Source organism: Arachis hypogaea, chromosome 15 (genome assembly GCF_003086295.3).
Source record: "Arachis hypogaea cultivar Tifrunner chromosome 15, arahy.Tifrunner.gnm2.J5K5, whole genome shotgun sequence".
In the NCBI taxonomy this organism is placed as follows: domain Eukaryota; kingdom Viridiplantae; phylum Streptophyta; class Magnoliopsida; order Fabales; family Fabaceae; genus Arachis; species Arachis hypogaea.
The window spans coordinates 69,499,551-69,507,314 of record NC_092050.1 but is presented as its reverse complement, the minus strand read 5'-3'; the positions used below and the strand labels follow the sequence as shown (position 1 = coordinate 69,507,314).

At 35.2% G+C, this 7,764-nt stretch overlaps 1 non-coding gene across 1 annotated transcript; it reads right to left on the bottom strand.

Annotated features, from left to right (window-relative positions):
* Positions 1-6,674: 6,674 nt before the first annotated feature.
* LOC112753009 (small nucleolar RNA R71) lies at positions 6,675-6,781 on the bottom strand. Its single transcript, XR_003177412.1, has one exon. It is a non-coding gene; the product is annotated as a small nucleolar RNA R71 (small nucleolar RNA).
* Between the last annotated feature and the right edge of the window lie 983 nt (positions 6,782-7,764).

Here is a 7,764-nt window from a genome sequence, read left to right as displayed (position 1 = left end):
TCGGCCTACAGAAATAGCACTCCTGTAAGTGAACTTCGGCTTACAGGAATAGTTCGATCACAACACAACAACTTTCTATAGGTGAACTTCGGCCTATAGAAATGGAACCTCTGTAAGTGAACTTCGGCTTACAGAAATGGCGCCCCTGTAAGTGAACTTCGGCTTACAGGTATCATAACTCTCTGTAGGTGAACTTCGGCCTATAGGAGCAAAACCCTGAGATACACAATTGATATTCACTGCAGGTGAACTTCGGCCTACAGGAATAACAACGCTCTGCTTATTCTGTGAGGTCAAAAACACAACTATATAGCTTTTAACTCTTTTCCTTTCCAACATGATTATAAGCTTCTAAATCTTGTTTCATTACTTTACATACTTCTATAACCTTTCTTATATCTTTCCTTAGGTATTTAATAAAGAGAATTAGGAAATTATAGACTCAAAACTGCTTTCCTAAAGCTTTTAGAGAAAACTGCCTTTTGTCATTATTTTATTATTATTAATAAAATATTATTATTAATAAAATAATATTTTTACTATTTTAATATTAAAATAATAATATTTTATTCAACTTTCAAAAACTGCATTTTGACTCCTGAACTTTTTGGAAACTGCATTTTAACCCCTTAACTTTTAATATTCGCACTTTGGCCCTGAAACTTTCTATTAATTAACATTCAACTCCAAACTTTTTAATAATTGTATTTTGACCCCAAAATCATCAAAACCAACGTTTTCTTGTCCTTCAAAGACCAAAAACATTTTTTTCCAAAAGTTCATCAGATTTCAGCTTGATTTTCAACTAGTTTTTCAATCTTTTCGGTAACCAATTTTTACCTGATTTTGACCAAACCAAAGAGCAACGTTTCAGCCATCAAATACACATCAAAAACACATCAAATACCATGAATTTCATGGCTGGAAAGCCACGTTTTCCAGCAACAAAAATAACAACTTCAGAACCATCAAAGACTTGATTCTTAACCATTAAACAATAAGATCTCATGATCAAACCATCACACAAACACTCAAAATCAAGCCTCAATCAACATGATCTGATTTAACACTTTAAGAACACAACCAATCATTGATTAATTTTCCAAACCCTACCTCCTTTGCAGCTGCCAAAAGTTGAGCCAAAAATAAGCTTCCAAAAGTACTTTTACGCCTATTTTAACATCAAAAACAACTTTAGAACCATATGAACCATGAAGGCTGAAGCTTCATGATGATGAAAAGAAGGTTATTCTCACCTTAAAGCAGCTATAAATCATGTTTACTTAGAGTCTATGGTGGTTGAACAAGAGATCCAAAGAGAAAACATGAAGAAAACACCATTAGCTTGATTTCTCCACCATGGCTGAAACTTCAAAGAGGAAGAGCAGCCATCATACCTTGATTTACTCCTTGAAGATTGTCATAGAAACGAAGAGGAGGAAGAGAGGAACATTTTGGTCGGATTAGATTTTTGATAGGGGTTTTAGTTTGAGAAAGAACGGAGGTTGAAGCTCAGGTGTTCATGGAAGTTCTCTTGGTTTTCTCTCATCGAATTCTAGCTTGTTTAGGAAGAAAAATGATAGTAATGATGATGCCTAGGAAACCGTGGGTTAGGATAAGCATTATCCTAAACTTTGGTGTAAAAATATCTCAAGAAAGGATAATTACTAAAGCTAGATGTATTAGAATACAAGTGTTTCTTTCTTTTTCCTTAATAAAACTTGGCTTGGAGAGAAAGAAAAAAAACATGTGGTGGCAAACTCTGGGAGAGCCACGTGTCACTGGGTGCTGACTCATCAGAGTTTAATAATAAAATATCATTCTGGAGATAATTACTGAAACTAGATACATCAGATTACACTACTAAAGGATAAGAATGAGCTTTACTAGTATAAATGATACTAGTAACATGATAATCATGAGAATAAACGATATATGATGAAGCATTAGCATTGCTAAGTTCATCTAAGAATGCCGGTATTATCCATTACCGGTAGATTTCTAGCTCAGTTATTATATTACTAAACATAGATCAACATTAACCACAACAAAGGAAATAATAATATAATATTCCAAATAAAATAATAATATACGAATATTATATTAATATAATTTTTCTCTCGAAATTCGAGACCGGCTCGTCACATAGAGACTAACCACGGAAATCAAAATTTTGAAATTCGGACTCGAAGTGGCTCAAAAACGCAACTTTTCACGACGTGCTTACTTAGATCAGGAGAGGTGTCTGGTGCAGTCAAGCTGCTGACTCAGCAGCTTGATGACACAGCACCTGTGTAGCAGAGGTGCTTATATGCACTAAAATTCCTAAAAATTCCATAAAATTTCCGTTTGATCCCGAAAAAGCGCTGTTTCTTCGAGGCTAAAACTAGGCCGTTACACTTATGGTTGGCCTCCTATCTCTCTCTCTGGAAAATATAACTAGCGTGCCACGCCCAGGGGATGGCGTGCCACGCCCATCATTTTGCCTTGGTTCCAGTAGCTGGTGTGCCGTGCATTCAAGTGGCACGCCCAAGTGAGAATCTTGAGCTGGCGTGCCACGCCTTCGATACCAAGTGGCACACCGATAAGCGGATAATTTATACGCTTTTTGGCATTGTTTTTACATAGTTTTTGGTATGATTTAGTTAGTTTTGAGTATATTTTTATTAGTTTTTAATTAAAAATCACATTTCTGGACTTTACTATGAGTTTGTGTGTGTTTTCTGTGATTTTAGTTTTTTTTTTGGCAGAAATTGAGGGACTTGAGCAAAAATCATATTCAGAGGCTGAAGAAGGACTGCAGATGCTGTTGGATTCTGACTTCCCTGCACTCAAAGTGTATTTTATGGAGCTACAAGAGTCCAAATGGCGCGCTCTCAATTTCGTTGGAAAGTAGACATCCAGGGCTTTCCAGCAATATATAATAGTCCATACTTTGCCCGAGTTTAGACGACGCAAAATGGCATTCAACGCCAGCTTTCTACCCTATTCTGGAGTTAAACGCCAGAAACAGGTTACAAACTGGCGTTTAACTCCAAGGAAGACCTCTACACGTGAAATCTTGAATGCTCAGCCCAAGCACACACCAAGTGGGCCCGAAAGTGGATTTCTGCATCATTTACTTATCTCTATAAACCCTAGTAACTAGTTTAGTATAAATAGAACTTTTTACTATTGTTTTTAAATCTTTGGATCATCTTTTGATCATTTTTAGATCTCTAGACCTCCATGGGAGGCTGGCCACTCGGCCATGTCGACCCTATTTTCACTTATGTATTTTTAACGGTAGAGTTTCTACACACCATAGATTAAGGTGTGGAGCTCTGCTGTTCCTCATGAATTAATGCAAAGTACTATTATTTTTCTATTCAACTCAAGCCTATTTCTTCTCAAAGATATTCATTCGCACACAAGAACATGATGAATGTGATGATTATATGACGCTCATCACCATTCTCACTTATGAACGCGTGCCTGACAAACACTTCCATTCTACATGAAAGCAAGCTTGAATGCATATCTCTTAGCCTCCTGATCGTGAGATCAGAGTCTTCGTGGTATAGGCTAGAATTATTGGCGGCCATTCTTGAGATCCGGAAAGTCTAAACCTTGTCTGTGGTAATCCGAGTAGGATCTGGGAAGGGATGGCTATGACGAGCTTCAAACTCGTGAGTGCTGGGCGTAGTGACAGACGCAAAAGGATTACTAAATCCTATTCCAGTATGATCGAGAACCGACAGATGATTAGCCGTGCGGTGACAGCGCATTTTGGACCATTTTCACTGAGAGGACGGGATGTAGCTATTGACAATGGTGATGCCCTACATACAGCTTTCCATAGAAAGGAGTATGAAGGATTGGATGAAAGCAGTAGGAAAGCGGAGATTCAGAAGGAACTAAGCATCTCTATACGCTTATCTGAAATTCTCACCAATGAATTACACAAGTATCTCTATCCTATCTTATGTTTTATTTATATTTTAATTATTAAAACTCTATAACCATTTGAATCTGCCTGACTGAGATTTACAAGGTGACCATAGCTTGCTTCAAGCCGACAATCTCTGTGGGATCGACCCTTACTCACGTAAGGTTTATTACTTGGACGACCCAGTGCACTTGCTGGTTAGTTGTGCGAAGTTGTGACAAAGAATTAAGATTATGAACGTGCGTATTACGTTTTTAGCGCCGTTACCAAGGAATGAGCGATCACGACTTCGTGCACTAAGTTTTTGGCACCGTTGCCGGGGATTGTTCGAGTTTGGACAACTGACGGTTCATCTTGTTGCTCAGATTAGGTAATTTTATTTTAATTTTAAGTTTTTGTTTTTATTCTCTTTATTTTCGAAAAATTTTCAAAAAAAAATTATGATTTATTCTATGTTCTTCAGAATTTTTAAGAATGAATTCTAGAGTTTCATGGTGATATGCTGAATCCTGGCTGGCTGTTAAGCCATGTCTAATCCTTTGGACTGAGGTTTCAACTATCATTAGAGAAGAGCTTCTTTGTCTTTCTTGGCAATTTAGATTTTGTATGTAATGATTTGCTAAAGCTTGGCTGGCCATTGGCCATGTCTAGTGTTTTGGACCGGAGCTTTCACTGAAAGCTTGGCTGACTAGTAAGCCATGTCTAATTCCTAGACCGGAGCTTTAGAGTAACATTGCATGATTCCTGGAATTCTCATTAAAAATTTTGAAATCCTTATTTTTAATTTTCCAATTAATTTTCGAAAAATTACAAAAAATTATTAATAAAATCATAAAAACCAAAAATTTGATGTTTATTGTTTGAGTCTAGTGTCAAATTTTACGTTTGGTGTCAATTGCATCCTTTTAATTTTTCTTTAAATTTTTGAAAACTCATGCATGTGTTCTTCATGATCTTCAAGTGTTCTTGATGATCTTCTTTGTTTGATCTTTGCATTTTCTTATTGTGCATCTTTTCTTGTTTTTCATATACATTTTCAATTTGTTAGTGTCTAAAGTTTGAAAATTTCTAAGTTTAGTGTCTTGCATGTCTTTCTTTTCTAAAAAATTTTCAAAAATAAGTTCTTGGTTTTCATCTTGACATTCATAGTGTTCTTGGTGTTCATCTTGACATTCAAAGTGTTCTTGCATGCATCATGTGTTTTGATCTTGAATTCTCATGTTTTGAGTCTTTTTGTTGTTTTTCTCTTTCTTCATTAAAAATTCAAAAAAGAAAAAAATATCTTTCCCTTATTTCACTCATAATTTTCAAAAATTTGATTTGATTTAGTCAAAAGTTTTTAAATTTAATTGTTTCTTATGAGTCAAATCAAATTTTCAATTTAAAAATTATATATTTTTCAATTCTTTTTTCAAAAATCAAATCTTTTTCATTTTTTCTTTCATAATTTTGAAAATTTCAAAATTTATTTTCAAAATCTTTTTCTTATTTCTATTTCATATTTTTGAAATTAATGCTAACAATTAATGTGATTGATTAAAAAATTTTAAGTTTGTTACTTGCCTAGTAAGAAAGATTCAATCTTTAAATTTTAAAATCATATCTTTTTGTTTCTTGTTAGTCAAGTAATCAACTTTAATTTTCAAAATCAAATCTTTTTAAATTTCTTTTTCAAATCTTTTTCAAAATAAATTTCAATCATATCTTTTTCAAAATCAATTTCAAAATCTTCTCCAACCTCTTATCTTTTCAAAATTGATTTTCAAATCTTTTTCCAATTAATCTTATCTTGTTTGATTCTTATCTTTTTCAAAACCACCTAACTAATTCTCTCTCTCTAATTTTCGAAAATCACTAACCTCTTTTTTCAAAATTCCTTTTTAATTAACTATTTGTTTTAAATTTTAATTTAATTTAATTTCATTTTTCTTCTTAAAATTTTCGAATTTTAACTTTAATTTTAAATTAAAAACAGAAATATTTTTATTTTATTTTATTTAATTTTCGAATTCTTCCTTCTCTCATCTCCTTCTAATTATTTATTTATCTACTAACACTTCTCTTCTACTCAAAAATTCGAACCCACTATTCTCCTCTATGTTCGAATTCTTATCTTTTCTTTCTTCCATCCTTCTCTTCTTATACTCATATAAGGAATCTCTATACTGTGACATAGAGGATTCCATATTTTCTTTTGTGTTCTCTTCTTTTTCATATGAGTAGGAACAAGGATAAGAACATTCTTGTTAAAGCTGATCCTGAACCTGAAAGGACTCTAAAGAGGAAGCTAAGGGAAACTAAAGCACAACTCTCTGGAGAAAATCTGACAGAAATTTTTGAAAAAGAAGGAGACATGGCCGAAAATAATAACAATGCAAGGAAGATGCTTGGTGACTTTACTGCACCAAATTCCAATTTACATGGAAGAAGCATCTCAATCCCTGCCATTGGAGCAAACAATTTTGAGATAAAGTCTCAATTAGTTTTTCTGATGCAACAAAACTGCAAGTTTCATGGACTTTCATCAGAAGATCCTTTTCAGTTCTTAACTGAATTCTTGCAGATCTGTGATACTGTTAAGACCAATGGGGTTGATCCCGAGGTCTACAGGCTTATGCTTTTCCCGTTTGCTGTAAGAGACAGAGCTAGAATATGGTTGGACTCTCAACCTAAAGATAGCCTGAACTCTTGGGATAAGATGGTCACGGATTTCTTAGCCAAGTTCTTTCCTCCTCAAAAGCTTAGCAAGATTAGAGTGGATGTCCAAACCTTCAAACAGAAAGAAGGTGAATCCCTCTATGAAGCTTGGGAGAGATATAAGCAACTGACCAAAAAGTGTCCTTCTGACATGATTTCAGAATGGACCATTCTGGATATATTCTATGATGGTCTGTCTGAATAATCAAAGATGTCATTGGACCATTCTGCAGGTGGATCCATTCACCTAAAGAAAATGCCTGCAGAAGCTCAGGAACTCATTGACATGGTTGCAAATAACCAGTTCATGTACACTTCTGAAAGGAATCCTGTGAGTAATGGGACGCCTCAGAGGAAGAGAGTTCTTGAAATTGATACTCTGAATGCCATATTGGCTCAGAATAAAATATTGACTCAGTAAGTCAATATGATTTCTCAGAGTCTGAATGGATTACAAGCTGCATCCAACAGTACTAAAGAAGCATCTTCTGAAGAAGAAGCTTATGATCCTGAGAACCCTGCAATAGCAGAGGTAAATTACATGGGTGAACCCTATGGAAAAACCTATAATCCCTCATGGAGAAATCATCCAAATTTCTCATGGAAGGATCAACAAAAGCCTCAACAAGGCTTTAATAATGGTGGAAAAAACAGGTTTAGCAATAGCAAGCCTTTTCCATCATCCACTCAGCAATAGACAAAGAATTCTGAGCAGAATCCATCTAGCTTAGCAAATATAGTCTCTGATCTATCTAAGGCCACTCTAAGTTTCATGAATGAAACAAGGTCCTCCATCAAAAATTTGGAGGCACAAGTGGGCCAGCTGAGTAAAAGAATCACTGAAACTCCTCCTAGTACTCTCCCAAGCAATACAGAAGAGATTCCAAAAAGAGAGTGCAAGGCCATAACCTTACTTGGTGTGGCCGAACCCAGAGAGGAGGAGGAGGACGTGAATCCCAATGAGGAGGACCTCATGGGACATCTTCTGAACACCAAGGGATTCCTTAATGAGGACCTGAAGGAATCTGAGGCTCATACAGAGACCATAGAGATCCCATTCAACTTGCTTCTGCCCTTCATGAGTTCTGATGAGTATTCTTCCTCTGAAGAGGATGAAGACATTACTGAAGAGCAAGTTG